The sequence below is a fragment of the Scyliorhinus canicula genome, chromosome 9, assembly GCF_902713615.1.
Source record: "Scyliorhinus canicula chromosome 9, sScyCan1.1, whole genome shotgun sequence".
Taxonomy (NCBI): domain Eukaryota; kingdom Metazoa; phylum Chordata; class Chondrichthyes; order Carcharhiniformes; family Scyliorhinidae; genus Scyliorhinus; species Scyliorhinus canicula.
In genome coordinates this window covers 23,035,413-23,057,450 of record NC_052154.1, presented here as the reverse complement: position 1 = coordinate 23,057,450, position 22,038 = coordinate 23,035,413, and the positions used below count along the sequence as shown (strand labels likewise).

General features: G+C 48.2%; 1 protein-coding gene across 2 annotated transcripts in view; it reads left to right on the top strand.

Moving 5' to 3' along the window:
• The window catches only part of cdh13 (cadherin 13, H-cadherin (heart)), a 1,126,050-nt gene that overhangs the window by 708,031 nt on the left and 395,981 nt on the right, over nt 1-22,038 (top strand). The gene's annotated exons all lie outside the window — the stretch shown is intronic.

The following is a 22,038-nucleotide window of genomic DNA, read 5'->3' as shown; positions in this document are numbered from 1 at the left end:
CGCGTTGCGGGGTCTGTGAGGCCGGGAGCTTGATTTCTGGGCCCGGTGAGACTTTTGTTTGTGGCCTTTGGGCCCAGCCAGGCAGACTTTAGCGAAGTGCCCTTTCTTCCCGCAGTCGTTGCAGGTCGCGGATCGGGCCGGACAACGCTGACGTGGGTGCTGGCCTTGCCCACAGAAATAGCATGGGGAGCCCCCGGATTGAGTGGATCGACGCGTGGCACAGGCCTGTAGCGTGGCCGAGTCTGGAGGGGATCGAGAGGGATTCGTAAGGTCCGCAGAGTACGTACGGAGGTTACGGTGGGCCGTTTCGAGAGAAAAGCCGAGCGTTACCGTGCCTTGGAGATCCTTCGCCCCGTCTTCTAGGAGCCGCTGCCGGATGTACGATGACCTGATGCCAGACACAAGGGCGTCGCGGATGTGTAAGTCCCTGTGTTCTTCTGCCGTCACTGCTTTGTGGTCGCAGTTCCTCGCGAGCGCGGTGAGTCTTTCCACAAACTCGTCCAGCATTTCTCCGGAGCGCTGGCTGCAGGTCGAGAGCAAATGCCTGGCATGTACCTCATTGGTAGTCTTTATGAAGCGTTTCTTCAATATTTCGATCGCCGCCTCATAGGTCGTAGCGGTTTCAATCATGGCAGAGATTCGGTGGCTCACCCGGCCATGTAGGAAGCGCAGCTTGCGAGCGCTGTCGACATCAGACGGTGAGGAGTCCAAATAATCCTCAAAACACCGGAGCCAATGTTTAAAGATTTCCGAGGCTTCAGGCGTCCTGCCTTCCAGGTTGAGTCTCTCTGGTTTCAGACCGCTGTCCATCTTGATGTGCACTGCTTATTAAATTGAGGCACTCTCAATTATGACACGAAAGTTAGGTCAGTAATCAAAGGCTTTAATAAGCAGTGAACAATGGCAGCCTCCATGAGAAGTGTGCTCGCAAAATGGAGTCTCACCTTAAGTACTGTTTCCCAGGGGGCGTAGCCAGAGGCGGAGTCCCCCAGGGTTCCAAGCCTCTTAAAGGGGCAATGTATTCCGATCATCACAAGCCTCTTAAAGGGGCAAGGTATTCCGATCATCACAAAAACAGTGAGAGGAGAGCCGGGAGTTTCAGTGTTTAAAACAGCGAGAGGAGAGCTGGGAGTTTCAGTGTTTAAAACAGTGAGAGGAGAGCCGGGAGTTTCAGTGTTTGAAACAGCGAGAGGTGAGCCGGGAGTTTCAGTGTTTAAAACAGCGAGAGGAGAACCGGGAGTTTCAGTATTTGAAACAGTGAGAGGAGAGCCGGGAGTTTCAGTGTTTATAACAGCGAGAGGAGAGCCGGGAGTTTCAGTGTTTGAAACAGCGAGAGGAGAGCCGGGAGTTTCAGTGTTTAAAACAGCGAGAGGAGAGCCGGGAGTTTCAGTGTTTATAACAGCGAGAGGAGAGCCGGGAGTTTCAGTGTTTAAAACAGTGAGAGGAGAGCCGGGAGTTTCAGTGTTTAAAACAGCGAGTGGAGAGTCAGGAGTTTCAGTGTTTAAAACAGCGAGAGGAGAGCCTGGAGTTTCAGTGTTTGAAACAGCGAGAGGGGAGCCGGGAGTTTCAGTGTTTAAAACAGCGAGAGTAGAGCCGGTAGTTTCAGTGTTTAAAACAGCGAGAGGAGAGCTGGGAGTTTCAGTGTTTAAAACAGCGAGAGGAGAGCCGGAAGTTTCAGTGTTTAAAACAGCGAGAGGAGAGTCGGGAGTTTCAGTGTTTAAAACATTGAGAGGAGAGCTGGGTGTTTCAGTGTTTAAAACAGCGAGAAGAGAGCCGGGAGTTTCAGTGTTTGAAACAGCGAGAGGTGAGCCGGAAGTTTCAGTGTTTAAAACAGCGAGAGGAGAGTCGGGAGTTTCAGTATTTAAAACATTGAGAGGAGAGCCGGGCGTTTCAGTGTTTAAAACAGCGAGAAGAGAGTCGGGAGTTTCAGTGTTTAAAACAGCAAGAGGAGAGCCGACAGTTTCAGTGTTTAATGCAGTGAGAGGAGAGCTGGGAGTTTCATAGTTAAATCTGCGAGTGGAGATCCAGGACTTTCACAGGTTGAAATAGCAAGCGGAATGCTTGGAGTTTCATTTCTGCTCCCACATTATAGGAAGGATGTGATTGCACTAGAAAGGGTGCAGAGGAGTTCACCAGCATGTTGTCTGAGATGGAACCTTTAAGTTATGAAGGGAGGTTGGAGAGTATTGTGTTTTTTCTCTGGAGCAGAGAAGATTGAGGGGCGACCTAATCAAGGTGTACAAGATTTTGGAGGGCATGGACAGGATGGGTAGGGTTGAAGGGCAACTCACGAGGGGGCACAAGTTCAAAGTGAGCGTGGGGGGTTTGGGGAAATGTGCGGCGAACCTTTCTTACTCCCTGTGACGGAGATCTAGCATGCACTGGCTGGGAGAGTGGTCGAGTCGGGTTGTCTCACATCCTTTAAAAAGTGCCTGGATGAGTATTTGGCACATCATAATATTCAAAGCTATGGGCCACCAACCAGAGGAGAATCTGATAGGGATCTACCAGATAGTGTACATAGCATTCTTGTAAATAAACTTTGTTTCTTATTTCTCTCAGTGTGGACCCCCCATGTTCTCATTAAACCCACCACCCTCTGAGTGAAAACGTTTAACCTCAAATACCCTCCAAACCTCTTGCTCCTTACCTAAATCTATGCCCCCTGGTTATTAACCCCTGAACTGCGAGGAAAAGCTATCACCTATCCATGTCCCTCATAATTTTGTACACCTCAATCAGTCCCTCCCCCTAAGCCTTCCCTGCTGTAAGGGAAACAATGCCCACCTAAGGAATGGCCTTCTTCTGCACCATAACTATTATATGATTCTTCATTTTGGGTATGAAACCTCTAAGTCTTTTGCAGGATCAGACATAAAACTGGAAATGGGTCTAATGCTGAATGAACTGACCAAACAGACAACTTATGATTTTTGGCCTGCAATCTCGATTATTCATAAACCTGCTTCACACCATCCGATCAATTGAAATGTTGGCTTTGTGCCTTATCTTCAAAGTGCTTTCTGGGGATTATTGATTTTTATAATGCAAGAAATTTATCTTATTATTTTTCATGAACATTCGATTTAATTTAACCTCTCTGGATATAAAAAATAATTAGATCTCCTTGGTGATTTATTTCTATGATTTATAAAAAAGTCAAATGGGGGAAGTTATAAGATGTTAACCCAAAAGAAACACAAAGAATGCAACAGATTTACATTCACTCCCTTTGGTTTGCCGGTTTCTGCACTTCAATATAAAGGCTCGTCCTAATAAGGTTATTTTCCTCATCATGACAAGTTGTTTAGGTATCATTTTCCAATCAAAATGAGCAACTTATTTCTTTGTCAGATCTGTTTCTCTTCGACAAACAAGTTAATCCTGACTTGTAGAAATTGGGATGGATAATATATTGATGCGTACTCTGCAAAGGGAATCAATACTTGGAGAGTTCAAGCTGGACATGAAGGTTTGGATAAATTCAGGTATCATATCTGGAAGGCACAAAGTTGTGATTCCTGCGAAAAACAAGGGTAGGATTTCCCCTCTGGAAGCGGGATTCGGAGGTTAGAACTGTTTCTGGGTTCTGATCCCATGCCTGGGGTAATGGGGTGGGGGGAGGGCAGGTCGGTGGGGGGTAGGGAGAGGAGAGGGAAAGTAGGCAGAGGCGGGGCAGAAACAGTCGCAGGCCTTGATTTTCACGGGCATGGCCAATTAGTGGCCAGGGCTCTGGCTCGCTATCCTTTTGAGGATGGCGGGTGGGCTCGCCAAGTTGGTGGACAAATCAGAGGCCTTTCTGCATCAAAGGAGCAGAAGCCTGCAACATTGTAAGTAAGGGAGAGGACAGTTAAAGGTGGAGGTGCCCATTCTAAACTGGATCTTGCAGACAGTGAGAGGAGAGGGCCTTTGGGCCTGTCTGCAAAATCTCAGTCAGTCTTGTTTAATTGGCTTCAATAGGCTCTTAATGAGCTGTGTTGGTTAGCTGCCACATGCAGGGTGCAGCCCTGCTACTTCCCTCCCCGCCACCTCCACGCCCATACCCCAAACCCCCACCACCCTCCAATCTGACCTCCTCAAAACTAGTACATGGGCAGGATGTAACCAGGGAACCACACACTTGCTGGCAGGTTTATCTTAAAGCTCACTCACACTGCCAACACATGTGCAGGTTAGGTGGGGTTATCGGGTTAGGCGGGGGAGTGGGCTGAGGTAGGATGCTCTTTCAGAAGGTCGGTGCAGACTCAATGGGTTGAATGGCTTCTTTCTGCACTGTAAGAATTCTATGATCCGATCCTGGCCATAGCAGGTGACGTTCGAAACAGCCTGAGTCAGTGAGACAGCCAGAGTGGGGATTGAAACTTGGTAATTTGGAACAGTGTGGTCATTTGGTGCAGAGTGCGATGAGGTGCGTTTCCCCTTTTTGTATTGCTTTCCTTCTTCTGCCTTTGTAGCTGGTAATCTGCAGGGAGAGATCCAGAGAACATCCTGGGAAGGTAAGTGATACAAATGCCTTTTCAAATTGTTGGGGGGAGAAACTGAAGTGACATTACAGTAAAGCTGTAACCTGATTGGCTGGTAGGAATCTGTTAAATTCAAAAAAGAAACATTGAAAAAACTAATTAAAACTTATTAATTCACTAGGTATAGGAGTAACTAAACCGGAGGCCAGAGATTAGTATTTAGCATTTAACTTTACAGTAACAATCTAGCACCAGAGCCGTATAGTTAACTGTAACTGTAACTTCATCTAACAATAATTTAAGTAATTAGGTGTGAAAGAGACTCCCTGATGTTATGTTGCCTTCCTGGTGCCAGGGTCAAGAACGTCTCTGAACGAACATAGGACATCCTGAAGGGGGAGGGCGAACAGCCAGAGGTCATAGTGCATATAGTTACTAACGACGTAGGCAGGAAGAGTGATGAGGTTCTGCAGAAGGAGTTCAGGGAGTTAGGCAGCCAACTAAAAAGCAGGACCTCTAGGGTTGTAATCTCAGGATTATTCCCTGTGTCATATGCCAGTGAGGCTAGAAATAGGAGGATAGCCACCGACAGCTAAACATGTGGCTAAACTGGAGGCGTAGGAGGGAGGGTTTCAGATTTCTGGACCATAGGGATCTTTTGCAGGGCAGGTTGGACCTGTATAAGAAGGACAGGTTGCATCTAAACTGGAGAGGCACCAATATCCTGGCTGGGAGGTTTGCTAGAGTCACTTGGGAGGATTTAAACCAGCACGGCACGGGGGTGGGACCAATTTCTGAGCTAAGAAGGTGTAATAACTGAAGGGGAAAAAGAGAACCAAAATAAGATAACAACATCACCTTCAGACAGAGCATAAAAGGTGACAAGTGTGAGATGGGAGGTGGTCAATGCAGGATCGAGGGTGTTATACCTAAATGCGCGCAGTGTACAGAACAAGGTAAATAAGCTTGTTGCGCACATTGAACTTGGCCGGTACGATGTTGTGGGCATCACACTGACATGGCTGCAAGGGGATCAGGGCTGAGATCTAAATATCCAATGATATGTGTCCTACCGATAGGACAGGCAGATGGGCAAAGGGGGCGGGGTTGCATTGTTAGTAAGGAATGAAGTTAAATCGATTGTAAGGAGCGATATAGGAGTAGAAGGCATAGAATCTCTGTGAGTAGAGTTGAGGAATCGCAAAGGTAAAAAGCCCCTGATGGGAGTTATGTACAGGCCCCCTAGCAGTAGACAGGATGTGGGGCAGAAAATAAATCAGGAGATGGAAAAGGCATGTAAAAAGGCAATATTACAATAATCATGGGGGCTTCAATATGCAGGTGGACTGGGAAAATCAGATTGGTAGTCGATCCGAAGAAAAGGAGTATGTAGAATGTTTATTCATAGAATTTACAGTGCAGAAGGAGGCCATTCAGCCCATCGAGTCTGCACCGGCTCTTGGAAAGAGCACCCTACCTGAGGTCAACACCTCCACCCTATCCCCATAACCCAGTAACCCCACCCAACACTAGGGGCAATTTTGGACACTAAGGGCAATTTATCATGGCCAATCCACCTAACCTGCACATCTTTGGACTGTGGGAGGAAACTGGAGCACCCGGAGGAAACCCACGCACACACGGGGAGGATGTGCAAACTCCGCACAGACAGTGACCCAAGCTGGAATTGAACCTGGGACCCTGGAGCTGTGAAGCGATTGTGCTATCCACAATGCTACCGTGCTGCCCTCTAAGATGATTTTTCAGAGCAGATTGTGGTAGAGCCCTCTAGAGAACAAGCATCACTGGATTTGGTGATGTGTAATGAGGCAGACTTGATGAGGGAGTTGGAGGAAGCCTTTGGAATCAGTGACCACAATATGATAGAATTTACCCTGCAGTGTGAGAGGGAGAAGCTGCAATCAAATGTAACGATATTACAATTAAATAAGGGTAACTACAAAGACATGAGGGAGGAGCTGGCCAGAGTTGATTGGAAAAGGAGCCCAGCATGGAAGACCAATACCATGAACAGCAATGGCAGGAGTTTTGGGGGGTTATTCGGGAGGCACAACAGAAATTCATCCCAAGGAGGAGGAAACATGCTCAGGGGAGGACAAGGCATCCATGGCTGACGACGGAGGTCAAAGACAGCATAAAAGCAAAAGAAAAAGCACACAAAGTGGCGAGGCTAAGTGGGAAGCCAGAGGATTGGAAAGCCTTCAAAAAGCGAGCAGAAGACAACTGAAAAAGCAATAAAGGGGGAGAAGATGAAATATGAGTGCAAGCTAGCAAGTATTACAAAGGAAGATAGGAAGAGATTTTTTTCTATATATAAAAAGGTTCGAGAGAGGCAAAAATAGACATTGGACCACTAGAAAATGTGGCTGGAGAAGTAATAATAGGAAACAAAGAAATGGCAGAGGAACTGAATAGTTTCTTTTCATCAGTCTTCACGATGGAAGACACCAGTGGGATGCTAGAGCTCCAGGAGAATCAGGGGGCAGAGGTGAATGCAGTGACCATCAATAAGGAGAAGTTCTGTGGAAACTGTAAGGTCTGAAGATGTATAAATCACCTGGACTGGATGGACTACACCCAGGATCCTAAAAGAGAAAGCTGAGGAGATTGTGGATGTATTGGTGGTGATCTTTCAGGAATCACTGGAGGCAGGAAGGGTCCCAGAGGACTGGAAGGTGGCTAATGTAACACCGCTGTTTAAGAAGGGAGGGAGGCAGAAGATGGGAAATTATAGGCCGGTTAGCCTGACTTCGGTCATTGGCAAGATTTTAGACTCCATTATTAAAGATGAGATCACGGTGTACTTGGAAGTGCATGGTAAAATAGGACTGAGTCATCACGGCGTTGTCAAGGGTGAGTCATGTCTGACAAATCTGTTAGAGTTCTTTGAGGATTTAACAAGGAAATTAGACAAAGGAGAACCAGTGGATGTGATTTATTTAGATTTCCAGAAGGCCTTTGACAAGGTGCCGCATAGGAGACTGTTAAAGAAATTAAGAGTCCATGGTGTTAAGGATAAGACCCTGGCATGGATAGAGGATTGGCTGACTGGTACAAGGCAGAAATGGGGATAAAGAGGTCTTTCTCAGGATGGCAGCACTAGTGGTGTGCCTCAGGGGTCTGTGCTGGGACCACAACTTTTCACAATATACATTAATGATGTGGAAAAGGAACTGAAGGCACTGTTGCTAAGTTTGAAGATAATACAAAGATCTGTAGAGGGACAGGTAGTATTGAGGAAGCAGACGGGCTGCAGAAAGACTTGGACAGGCTAGGAGAGTGGGCAAAGAAGTGGCAGATGGAATACAATGTGGAAAAGTGTGAGGTTATGCACTTTGGAAGAAGAAATGGAGGCATAGACTATTTTCTAAATGGGGAGGTGCTTCGGAAAGCAGAAGCACAAAGGGACTTGGGAGTCCTTGTTCACGATTCGCTTAAGGTTAATGTGCAGGTTCAGTTGACAGTTAAGAAGGCAAATGCAATGTTTTCATTCATGTCGAGAGGGCTAGAATACAAGACCAGGTATGTACTTCTGAGGCTGTATAAGGCTCTGGTCAGACCCCATTTGGAGTATTTTAAGCAGTTTTGGGCCCCGTATCTAAGGAAGGATGTGCTGGCCTTGGAAAGGTCCAGAGGAGGTTAACAAGAATGATCCCTGGAATTAAGAACTTGTCGTATGAGAAACGGTTGAGGACTCTGGGTCTGTACTTGTTGGAGTTTAGAAGGATGAGGAGGGGAAACTTACAGGATACTGTGAGGCGTGGATAGAGTGGACATGGAAAGGATGTTTCTACTTGTCTGAAAAATTAAAACCAGAGGGCACCATCTCAGACTGAAGGGACGATTCTTTGAAACAGAGGTGAGGAGGAATTCATTTACCCAGACGGTGGTGAATCTATGGAACTCTTTGCCGTAGAAGGTTGTGGAGGCCAAATAACTGAGTGTCTTTAAGACAGTGATAGATAGGTTCTTGATTAATAAGGGGATCAGGGGTTATAGGGAGAAGGCAGGAGAATGGGGATGAGAAAATATCAGCCATGATTGAATGGTGGAGCAGACTCGATGGGTCGAGTGGCCTAATTCTGCTCCTATGTCTCATGGTCTCATGAACATCCAGCCCCCAGAATATGACGACCTTCGCTGAGGTCATGCTGTCTCCTGCTCCACAGTATCACTGTCCACTCTCCACCACTGGAAACACATTGTCCCTTTAAGGGACTGTAGGCTGCATTGTGTCTGCCCCACTGACTTCCCACCCTCCCGAGCTTGCCTTGGAGAACATCTAAAATGGTGCTCACTTGCTGATTAAATTCAAGTCAGACCCAACCGATAAACCAACACCAACCCTATGCCAATTCCTGCCCATTGGATTTTCACTGGCATCCAAATTTGGGCACTGAATGCATTTTTCAGCGCACACCAAACCTTGGCCATACTGTGATTCACAGTGATCAGAAACATGATATCATTTGCAATCATATTAAAGACTTTCAAACATCCTTGCCTTTCCAAGTGATTTTTTTTGCTTTAAATAATCATGTGAATGCCTCAGGATACGCAATGAGTGGTTATTACAGCCAGCAAACCCTGTCACTACAGGGGCACTAAAGATTATAAGAACACAGAATGACCTACAATTTCAAACAAAATTGACAACCATTACGAAATGTCAATTGAATACAGAGAAATTGCAGATGGTTGCAGATCTCTGATAGAAGCAGTTTGTTTCGATTAGGCAATAAGCATTAAGTTTATGTTTATGCCTAAATGATACGATACAGTCTCTTCACACGCTTATTTTCACTGAATTTCAATTAGATTAAAATGAACTTTTCCCATTGCCCACGAGATAGGGCACTCACTTCCGAACACAAAATTTCACAGTGAGTACAGTGACTTCGGAAAGAATTATCCAACTTTCTTTCCCAAACCCTAGCTCAAGGAATCCCACATAGTACAAAACTGAACTTGACATGTTTTAAGTTTAAATCAATGAACATAACTGTGTGGGACCAGCCATTTGTGTACAGTTAGCGAAAGAAGTTAGTACTTTAGTTTTCATCAGGGACCGAGGTAAAGGCTTTTATGCAGTAAAATATGCCTTGGGGATGAAACGAATGACATGAATTGTTTCTGCATGATATAGCACATGAAGAAATCTTAAGATTACATTTCAGAAATGCCTTAAAGCCTGAAATTAACAGGTGTTGTAAAATGATCACAGAAATGGGTTGGTACCTGGGACTTCGACGTTGTGGCCATTTCAGAGACATGGATAGAGCAGGGACAGGAATGGTTGTTGCAGGTTCCGGGGTTTAGGTGTTTTAGTAAGCTCAGAGAAGGGGGCAAAAGAGGGGGAGGTGTGGTGCTGCTAGTCAAGGACAGTATTACGGTGGCAGAAAGGATGCTAGATGGGGACTCTTCTTCTGAGGTAGTATGGGCTGAGGTTAGAAACAGGAAAGGAGAGGTCACCCTGTTGGGAGTTTTCTATAGGCCACCTAATAGTTCTAGGGATGTAGAGGAAAGGATGGCGAAGATGATTCTGGAAAAGAGCGAAAGTAACAGGGTAGTTGTTATGGGAGACTTTAACTTTCCAAATATTGACTGGAAAAGATATAGTTCGAGTACATTAGATGGGTCATTCTTTGTACAATGTGTGCAGGAGGGTTTCCTGACACAATATGTTGACAGGCCAACAAGAGGCGAGGCCACATTGGATTTGGTTTTGGGTAATGAACCAGGCCAGGTGTTAGATCTGGAGGTAGGTGAGCACTTTGGAAACAGTGACCACAATTCGGTGACCTTTACGTTAGTGATGGAAAGGGATAAGTATACCCCGCAGGGCAAGAGTTATAGCTGGGGGAAGGGCAATTATGATGCCATTAGACATGACTTAGGATGTGTTGGTTGGAGAAGTAGGCTGCAAGGGTTGGGCACACTGGATATGTGGAGCTTGTTCAAGGAACAGCTATTGCATGTTCTTGATAAGTACGTACCAGTCAGGCAGGGAGGAAGGGGTCGAGCGAGGGAACCGTGGTTTACCAAAGAAGTGGAATCTCTTGTTAAGAGGAAGAAGGAGGCCTATGTGAAGATGAGGCATGAAGTTTCAGTTGGGGCGCTTGATAGTTACAAGGAAGCGAGGAAGGATCTAAAGAGAGAGCTGAGACGAGCAAGGAGGGGACATGAGAAGTCTTTGGCAGGTAGGATCAAGGAAAACCCAAAAGCTTTCTATAGGTATGTCAGGAATAAAAGAATGACTAGGGTAAGAGTAGGGCCAGTCAAGGACAGTGGTGGGAAGTTGTGTGTGGAGGCTGAGGAGATAAGCGAGATACTAAATGAATACTTTTCGTCAGTATTCACTCAAGAAAAAGATAATATTGTGGAGGAGAATGCTGAGACCCAGGCTATTAGAATAGATGGCATTGAGGTGCGTAGGGAAGAAGTGTTGGCAATTCTGGACAAGGTGAAAATAGATAAGTCCCCGGGGCCGGATGGGATTTATCCTAGGATTCTCTGGGAAGCCAGGGAAGAGATTGCTGAGCCTTTGGCTTTGATTTTTAGGTCATCATTGGCTACAGGAATAGTGCCAGAGGACTGGAGGATAGCAAATGTGGTCCATTTGTTCAAGAAGGGGAGTAGAGATAACCCCGGTAACTATAGGCCGGTGAGCCTAACGTCTGTGGTGGGTAAGGTCTTGGAGAGGATTATAAAAGATACGATTTATAATCATCTAGATAGGAATAATATGATTAGGGATAGTCAGCATGGTTTTGTGAAGGGTAGGTCATGCCTCACAAACCTTATCGAGTTCTTTGAGAAGGTGACTGAACAAGTAGACGAGGGTAGAGCAGTTGATGTGGTGTATATAGATTTCAGTAAAGCGTTTGATAAGGTTCCCCACGGTCGGCTATTGCAGAAAATACGGAGGCTGGGGATTGAGGGTGATTTAGAGATGTGGATCAGAAATTGGCTAGTTGAAAGAAGACAGAGAGTGGTAGTTGATGGGAAATGTTCAGAATGGAGTTCAGTTACGAGTGGCGTACCACAAGGATCTGTTCTGGGGCCGTTGCTGTTTGTCATTTTTATAAATGACCTAGAGGAGGGCGCAGAAGGATGGGTGAGTAAATTTGCAGACGACACTAAAGTCGGTGGAGTTGTAGACAGTGCGGAAGGATGTTGCAGGTTACAGAGGGACATAGATAAGCTGCAGAGCTGGGCTGAGAGGTGGCAAATGGAGTTTAATGTGGAGAAGTGTGAGGTGATTCACTTTGGAAAGAATAACAGGAATGCGGAATATTTGGCTAATGGTAAAATTCTTGGTAGTGTGGATGAGCAGAGGGATCTCGGTGTCCATGTACATAGATCCCTGAAAGTTGCCACCCAGGTTGATAGGGTTGTGAAGAAGGCCTATGGTGTGTTGGCCTTTATTGGTAGAGGGATTGAGTTCCGGAGCCATGAGGTCATGTTGCAGTTGTACAAAACTCTAGTACGGCCGCATTTGGAGTATTGCGTACAGTTCTGGTCGCCTCATTATAGGAAGGACGTGGAAGCTTTGGAACGGGTGCAGAGGAGATTTACCAGGATGTTGCCTGGTATGGAGGGAAAATCTTATGAGGAAAGGCTGATGGACTTGAGGTTGTTTTCGTTAGAGAGAAGAAGGTTAAGAGGTGACTTAATAGAGGCATACAAAATGATCAGAGGGTTAGATAGGGTGGACAGCGAGAGCCTTCTCCCGCGGATGGAGGTGGCTAGCACGAGGGGACATAGCCTTAAATTGAGGGGTAATAGATATAGGACAGAGGTCAGAGGTGGGTTTTTTACGCAAAGAGTGGTGAGGCCGTGGAATGCCCTACCTGCAACAGTAGTGAACTCGCCAACATTGAGGGCATTTAAAAATTTGTTGGATAAGCATATGGATGATAAGGGCATAGTGTAGGTTAGATGGCCTTTAGTTTTTTTTTCCATGTCGGTGCAACATCGAGGGCCGAAGGGCCTGTACTGCGCTGTATCGTTCTATGTTCTATGTTCTAAATCATGAAGTCCTTTCGCTTGGAACAAACAAAGCAAAATCGCACTTCCAAAGCCTGAATAACTTTTGTTTCCAGGGTTCAGGACCATCTCCAACATTATAGAATTGTGTGAACAGTGTGATCAACTATGGAGTGTGGGATAATCAGAAGAATCACAAAATACCACTGTGCAGTCGAGGCCCTTCGGCCCTTCGAGTCTGCACCGATGCATGAAAGACCCTGACCTGTCTTCCTAATCCCACTTTCCAGCACTTGGTCGATAGCCTTGATTGTTATGACGTGCCAATTACTCATCCAGGTACTTTTTGAAGGATGTGAGGCAACCCACCTCTACCATCCTCCCAGGCAGTGCATTCCAGACTGTCACCACTCTCTGGGTAAAAACGTTTTTTCTCAAATATCCCCACTGCTCACTTTGAACTTGTGTCCCCTTGTAACTGACCCTCCAATCAAAGGGAACAGCTGCTCCCCATCCACCCTGCCCATGCCTCTCATAATCTTGTACACCTCGATCAGGTCACCCCCTCAGTCTTCTCTGCTCCAGCGAAAACAACCCAAGCCTATCCAACCTCTCTTCATAACGTTCCATCCCAGGCAACATTCTGGTGAATCCTCTCTGCATCCCTGATGCACTATCAATTAGAACGAGAGAGAGTAGAATGTAATCTAAGCTTTATTACACAGAGATATATGGCGAAATAGCTGCTGTACGGAGAGCACACATATTTATACTCCGCCCACTGGGCGGAGCCAGCAGACAGGGATCTACCCCTGTACCTGTAGTACAGGGGCCTTACCGTAAAACCCATATATATATACAGTATAATACATTAGTGGTGATTACCACATTCACCCCATGTTAAAAATGAGTCCAGCGGGGGTGGTGGAGAACTATATACAGACAAGTTGCTGTTACAAATCCCAGAGAATATTACAAATTTAGGCGGTCCGGTGCCTTGATCTGTCGTCGAGAGCGCCGTAGTGCTGGTGGCGACTCCGGCGGTGGCTTGGTCTTTGGTGACTCCGGGAGCGTGTTGAAATCCTCTTCATCCCTGGGTGGGAGCAAGGGGAGGACGGATTGTCCTGGAACGGGGGCTGCGGTGGGGTGTGCCGGGGGAAGGGAGGGTGGCACCGGGGCAGAGGGGAGGTGTGGGGAACCAGCTGGTGCCAGGTTGGCGTGGAGTAGCGTACTGCGGGTTGGCGTGGAGTAGCTGTACCCTCTCAACCAATGGGTCCGGCTTGTGGAGTCGCACGTGTCTACGGAGGAGAATGGGTCCTGGAGCTGCCATCCACGTTGGGAGCGAAACCCCGGAGGTGGACTTGCTGGGGAAGGCAAAGAGACGTTCATGGGGGGTTTCGTTAGTCACTGTGCACAGGAGCGACCGAATGGAGTGAAGTGCATCGGGGAGGACCTCCTGCCAGCGGGAGTCCAGGAGAGTCCGGGACCACAGCAACAGCAACAGCATCAGCAATCTCCGAAAGCATTTATTCAACGGTGTCACCAGGTGGCCCATTTGGAACAATGCCGTGCACCATGCAGCGTCTTCTTGATTCAAACCGGATTGCCTTCTGGATGTGTACATCCCCCTGAGTCCGGTGTTCCAGGACCCAGAATCTTGTAAAAAAATACCTTTTTTTCCAGCTACAGAAAAGGAAGGAAACAGCCGAAGCAGCCTCCAGGCATTTGCAGCAGCAAGCAGCAAACCCAACCTGGAGCTATGAAGTGCTGTCACACTAATAAAGCCAATTCCTTATTAGCAATAGCCTTCAGCTGTGAAGTTAGAGGCTGCTCACAGTAAAGGGAGTTAAAGTGACCTTCAGCATATAACCAAGAACTGGGCTCTGCCCTCGTAATGTTTGGTAGGACAGACAGGCAGCAGCTATAATTGCCCCTGTTATGGGTTTCCACAATATTTAAAGATGGCTTGAAGGCCTCACAGATGTTAAAGCCCCTCCCCCCTCCTCCCCGGCCCAGGAGCGACGCCTGACCTGGAACACTTCAGCCCCTGACCAAGCGCACCAACCCCCCCGCACCCCCCCCCCCCCATCCCCCGAGCACTAGGGCAGAGCAGCTCCAATGCCCTTAAACGGCCAAAATGGGAATGACGCCTCACCTCCTCAGTGCCCCTCAGTTGCCATTGCACCAGCGTCACGTTTTTAAAAAGGAGTACTAAACAACACCCATGTGATTTCTCGCTGGGGAACATGGTTAATTCCCAATCTCGCTAATGAGATGGAAAATAATGACAATTGGGTTTAACGATATGCTAACCATATTTGGGCAAGATCTAGAACTCACCGCCAGGAGCAGCTAATTAGATGGCAAACTTATTCGCGCCCACGCAAATCTTGATTTTGGCCTTTCCCGCTATTTAACCGGCGTGCCTAGATCCACATAAACCGCAACGCTGATTAAATCACAACCGAAATGTGTCCTGTAAAACAAATTGCTTATGATTCTTACCAGAGGTAAGATTTAAGTTGATACTTGTCCCTCAGAGAGGGCTTGACAGAGACATCTTTAAACCGACTGTCTGCATAAATGTGTTTCTTCTGATGGTTTGACACCATAGCTGTGTTTTTTCTTTGCTTGTCCCTATCATCAAACTTAACAGTCTCCAAATCAGGCTACAAGTTGTTTTCATTTCCATTTGTGAATTCTGCTTCCCATAAAACACAGCTGACTTATCCAATCCAGAGAACATGCATGCAAATTGCCAAAATTCAAGACTTAGGGGCGCAATTCTCCGCACTCACGACGGTGCGGCGAATAGCGGGGTTCGTAAATTTTTACGGCCACGCTAGTCTGACGCCCTCCCGCTATTCTCCCCCCCCCCCCCCCCCCCCCCACGCCCGACTCCCAACACGAATCGCTGCCGCCGTTTTTTTACGGGCAGCAGCGATTCTCAGCTGGCCGATGGGCCGAAGTCCAAGCCCTTTACGGCTGTTTTTACGAACGGCAAACACACCTGGTCTGGCCGTTCGTAAACACGGCCGTAAAGTCCCGATTTTGAAAACCATGGCACCGATTGGCACGGCTGTACCACGGCCGTGCCAAGGGTGCCATGGGCCCGCGATCGGTGGGCACCAATCGCGGGCAGCGGGTCCGATTCCCGCGCACTCTTTGTCCTTCCGCCGCCCCGCTGTATCACTTCGCGGGGCGGCTGAGGGGCATCCCGGCCCGCGCATGCCTTGGAGGCCCTCTGCAGTGTCCGAGCAAGCCATTCAGTTCAAGGACGATTAGGGATCGTCAATAAATGCTAGCCCAGCCAGCGATGCCACATCCCATGAATGAATTTTTAAAAACATGAAAGCCCATGAGATATTGCAAAGTGACTTGGTTCAGTATTGGCTTAGACCTTCCGTATATGTTATCAAACAGAATGGGAGCTTTTAGAACTTAGAACTTAGAACAGTACAGCACAGAACAGGCCCTTCGGCCCTCGATGTTGTGCCGAGCAATGATCACCCTACTTAAACCCACGTAACCTGTATACCCGTAACCTAACAATCCCCCCATTAACCTTACACTACGGGCAATTTAGCATGGCCAATCCACCTAACCCGCACATCTTTGGACTGTGGGAGGAAACCGGAGCACCCGGAGGAAACCCACGCACACACAGGGAGGACGTGCAGACTCCACACAGACAGTGACCCAGCCGGGAATCGAACCTGGGACCCTGGAGCTGTGAAGCAGTGATGCTAACCACCATGCTACCGTGAGGCCCCTCAGTAATGTTGATACAGTAATGTTGCACCAATCATACTGCACATAGGTTAAGTATCTAAATACCACCCAGCACATTGTTCAAATTTGCAAACATTGAGACAGGAGATAGGCACAATACAAGCTGGAATGCAGCCCTAGACCATTCTGAACTAAAGCTGGAGCAGGCTCTGCTCATTTTGTTGTATCAGTCAATTACTCAACCAGTCTGGTCATGCTGTGTAAGCAACGGTGGGCAAAACTGGCTCCTGTTCCGCTACTGCACCATTGCCTCTAGTCTCTCTTCGGGATCAATTCTTGGCCCTCTTCTATTTCTCATCTACACGCTGCCTGTTGATTTATCGTCTGAAGACACAGTATCAGCTTCCACATATGCACAACTCTACCTCATTGCCACTTCTGTTGATCCCTTCATTGTCTCTCATCAGTCACCCTGATTATCTGACATCCAGTATTGAACTAGCGGACATTTCTTTGACCTAAGTATTGTGAAGTGAAACCCTCATCCACATATCTGTTGTCTCTGGACTTCACTATGCCAATGCAATCCTACCTGGTCTCCCTAACTCTACTCGTTAAGAATTTGAGCTTGTTCAAGATTCTGCTGCCTATATCTTAAATCTCACTCGGGGCAGGATTGTCTGGACGGGTGGGCTTCTTGCCCTGCCACCTGAAGAATCAAATGATAATGCATCGCCACAGTACCAGTTGGCCCAAAGCCACAAAACACTCCAAGGAGCGTCAATTGTCTGGAGATGGAACTTCCCGCACCCTCGACCCTCTCTCAGGAGGAGGCCTTGCCCCAGAGAACAGCTGGGCTATAAGATGGGCCCAGAAACACCAGTATTGGCAATGGCTGGGTCTGGGGCTTCAAACAGCCCAAGCCTGGAGCCCAGGAAGTGTGGATGGGGAGGGGGATGGGAGAGTGACGGAGGTATTGATGGAGAACTCTGAGGCAGGGGACCAAGGTGTACTGGAGGCCATTGAAGAGGGCAAGCCCACACACCCCCCGCCCCCACCTTCTCCCCATATCCCTGCACATTGTTTATTTTCATATCCCTGCACATTGTTTATTTTCATATCCCTGCACATTGTTTATTTGCGGCCAATTTGTGACCCCAGGCAATGTCCAATTAAGGATCCCGTCCGCTACTGCTCTAATTCAACAGTCCTGTGCTAGGTCAGCCAGGTGATCATCGCCATTTCTGTGGACTACTCTGTGGCTATCCAACCGAGGAGAATTCATTTATTTTTGGCGGCCCGTCTTCAATCGCTACTTTAATACAGCCTCATTCATAAAATTGCTGCATTTTGGAATTTCCACCACTCTGAACTGATATTTGAACTCAGGCCATAGAGTCTTTGTCACAGATCACTCTGGAACATTATACTGCAGGGCCAAAATTCCCATTGTTTTTCATGATACGACATAATGAACTAAACCAGCTGAAATATATTCAAGGGCACACTTGATACATTCTGATATTGAGGTTTTTAAATGTCACCTGGGTCTAGTCGTGCACTGTTAACCCTTTGACAGAAATCCCATCAGAATGTTCTAAATCCAGCAGTCAAAGTCTGAGTCAGGCAAACCAACCACACATTCGGTCAAAGACTTATGATTATTGAATATTCCTCCTTCAGGTTTGAATATAAAGCATTCACAGCATTCCTTTTGAAACTTGCATTTGAAAAAAAAAAGGATGACAGTAAAGACCGACGTGTTTGGTTGTGAGGTTAGGACCTGCTCATTGCACTTTTTCCATCTAATAGATTTTGTTGTTTTCATTCAATTTAACCCTTTTCACATTTTGGGTTTGCCAGAATATTGTGCAATCATGCAATGTATTATGTTATAGAAATATCTTTGCAACCATTCATCATCTGAGAAAGGAAGGAAAATCCCATTTTTAATATAAATGTTGAATGAACACTTGATTCAGGTGACATACTTTCATGTTTACTGAGCAGGCACTAAATGGAAATCTTACACTTTACATCCTGCCTTAGAATGATGTTTTTTTGTGAATGTTATGCCAATAAATATTTCATTGAACACAATAAATTCAAGCAGAACTTTGGAAGTCCAATTTCCTTATCATAGAATCATAGAATTTACAGTGCAGAAGGAGGCCATTCGGCCCTTCGTGTCTGCACCAGCCATTGGAAAGAGCAACCTACCTAAGCCCATACCTCCAACCTATCCCCACACCTCCGCCCTATCAACGTAACCCTACCTAACCGTTTTTTGGACACTAAGGGCCCTTGGAAAGAGCACCCTACCTAAGTCCACACCCCCACCCTATCCCCCTAACCCAGTAACACCACCTAACATATTTGGACACGAAGGGCAATTTAGCATGGCCGATCCACCTAACCTGCACATCTTTGGGCTGTGGGAGAAAACCGGAGTACCCGGAGGAAACCCACGCAGACACAGGGAGAAAGTGCAGACTCCACAGAGACAGTGACCAAGCCGGGAATCGAACCTGGGACCCTGGAATTGTGAAGCAACTGTGCTAACTAACCACTGTGCTACCGTGCTGCATTTTATTGGACATATTAATGCATTTGGCTGTGCTTTGATCATACAAACCTACTATTATGAAGAGATTTTCTTAATTTCAAATTCTATGTACATATGGATCCTATAACTAGGAACAAAGAACAAAGAAAAGTACAGCACAGAGACAGGGGGCGCGATTCTCCGATCGCGGGACAGAGTGTCCATGCCGTCGTGACCGCCGTTGCGTTTCACGACGGCGTGAAACGGGCGCAGGCACTAGCGATTCTATTCACAGCGCTGGAGCGGTTCACGTCACTGCAGCCTCACGTCCTGGCGCACACAGGGGGCGGCGCCAACCCACGCATGCGCAGTGGCTTTACGGAACGCGCCGCAACATGGCCCGGGGTTCTGGGGCTGGATGTGCAACAAAGTAGGCCCAGGAGGGGGGAGAGGACAGCCCGCCGATTGTAGGGCCACGATCACGGGCCAGATCCCATCGGAGGGAGCCACCCTTCCGCCCCCCCCCCCAACAGGCTGCCCCCCGACCGTTCGCGCAACGACCAGATGTGGATGGCGCCGGTGGGACTCTGCTTTTTCCACGCGGCTGCTCTGCCCATCCGGGCTGGAGAATCGGCGGCCCGGTCTCGTACAGCGGCCAGTGACTGGCGCCATGCCAAACGCGCCGGCGCAAATGGCGCCAATTCTCCGCACCCTGGAGAATAGCGCGCCGGTGTCGGGGCTGGGTGGCGCGGTTGCGGTGATTCTCTGGCCCGGCGCGGGGTTGGGAGAATTGCGCCCAGGCCCTTCGTCCCTCCACGCCTGCGCCGACCATGCTGCCCATCTAAACTAAAATCTTCCACACTTCCTGGGTCCGTATCCCTCTATTCCCATCCCATTCATGTATTTGTCAAGATGTCCCTTAAACGTCACTATCGTCCCTGCAAAGTGTTTGATAACCGAACAAATGATATCAAGAAGCAGCTGAAGGCACTGAATACTGCAAATGCTATGAGCCCAGACAATATCTTGGGATTATTGTACTGAAGATTTGTGCTCCAGAACTAGTTGCTCTCATGACCCCCTTATCAGGCCTCCAAAATGGGTGAGATCTCTGATGGGGGTGGTGTCTGCCATGAGGGGGGGGGTCTCTGATATGGCATTCGTTGGGGGTGTCTGATGGAGGGGCTGATGAGAGGGTCTCTGATGGCTGTTTCTGGTGGAGGTCTCTGGTGGGGGTATGAGGTAGGGTCTGATAGGGGAGCTGGGGATGGGGTGGGCAGGATTTGCATTGGGAGGGACGCTCCAATGGACATTCGGCGGTCCTCCATTGGACTTTGGGGGCACCCACGTTAAATATTTATCCCCTTGGTCCACCATGTCAGGGTCAAGCTGGCAAAGACGTGGACCAATCCACACCCACGTGAATGCCGGCCCAGAGGGCTGGAGCATCATGGAGAATCCTGTGTCCAGCCTGTTAATCGGATGCGACTGCATTCAGATGACCCATTTGCATCCACCCGCAGGTGTGGGGCTTGAACCTTGATACCACTGCTAGCTGGTGACCAGAACATCGTAAATGATCCTGTTTTTTACCCGACGTGAGATTCTTTGGCATTGGGAATTCTGCTACCAGTGGCAAATGGAGGAGAACCCCCGAGCCCCGCGCCGGGCCGGAGAATCGGAGCAACCGCGTCATGAAGACCCGACGCCGGTGCGCAATTCTCCGAGGTGCGGAGAATTGGCGCCATTTGCGCTGGTGCGTTTGGCGCTGTGCCAGCCACCACTGGAATCGGCGGGGCCGCCGACTCTCCAGCTCGGATGGGCCGAGTGGCCACTCCGACACGACAGAGTCCCGCCGGCGCTGTTCACCCCTGGTCGCTGCCGGCGGGAACTCTGCGAGAACAGTCGGGGGGGGGCGTCCCAATCGGCGGGCCAGCCTCTCTCCTCCACCCCCCCCTACTTACCGGCGTGGGCGGCACCTGAACATCGATCCCATGCTGGGTCGGAGCCGGCGCGCGTAAGAGGTTCCCCGCGCATGCGCCGGATGGTGCGGCCCAACTGCGAATGCGCAGGATTGAGCTGACCCAACTGCGCATGCGCGGGACCCAAGGTGCAGACCCCACGCCGCGCCGTGGCTCCGTCCACGCAAACGTGCCACACGCCTGCCAACCCCATGGAGACCCCAGAATAGAACATACATAGGACATAGAAGATATAGTGCAGAAGGAGGCCATTCGGCCCATCGAGTCTGGACCGACCCACTTAAGCCCTCACTTCCACCCGTAACCCAATAACCCCTCCTAACTCTTTTTTGGTCACTAAGGGCAATTTAGCATGGCCAATCCACCTAACCTGCATGTCTTTGGACTGTGGGAGGAAACCGGAGCACCCGGAGGAAACCCACGCAGACACGGGGAGAACGTGCAGGCTCCGCACAGACAGTGACCCAGCCGGGAATCGAACCTGAGACCCTGGCGTTGTGGAAACCACAGTGCTAATCACTTGTGCTACTGTGCTGCCCTTGAATAGGGGTCTGGGAACGGGCGCCGACGCCGGAGTAAAACACTCCGGTTTTTACTCCGGCGTCGGCACTTCGCCACCCGTTGGGAGAATCTCACCCACAAGATCCTGGGACGACACGACAGGATAGAAGCTGAAAGGATGCTTCTCCTTGTGAGAGAGACTGGAACTAGGTGATCCAGCCTAAAAATAAAGGTCTCTATTCAAGACAGAGATGAGGAGAATATTTTTCTCTCGAGCGTGATTAGTCTGTGGAATTCTCTTTCTGGAGAGTGGTGGAGGCCGGGTCATTCACCATTTTGAAGGCAGAGTTATTTAGATTCGTGATTGGCAAGTGAGTCAAAGGTTGTATGGAGAAGACAGGAAAGTAATTGAGGCCACAATCAGACTAGCCATGATCTTATCAAATCGTTCAGTAATCTCAGTAAACCAAATGGACTACTCCTACTCCTAATTAGTATATTTGTATGTGAGGGGATGCTGTATAAATGTGAATTGTTATTACATTCAGCCCTCAGCTGCTGCTTCTAATAGAACATAGAACAGTACAGCACAGAACAGGCCCTTCGGCCCTCAATGTTGTGCCGAGCCATGATCACCCTACTCCATGTGTTGTTGATTTCTGTACAAGTATACAGATTAAAAATTGAGCTGGCCAAATATTTTGGGAGAGGAGAAAGAGGTATTATGCCCTGTAAATTTTGTTCTTCGGAGGGATTATTTGTTTCCCATGGAGGACAAGGACGGAGATCGTTTCCCACTGCGGAG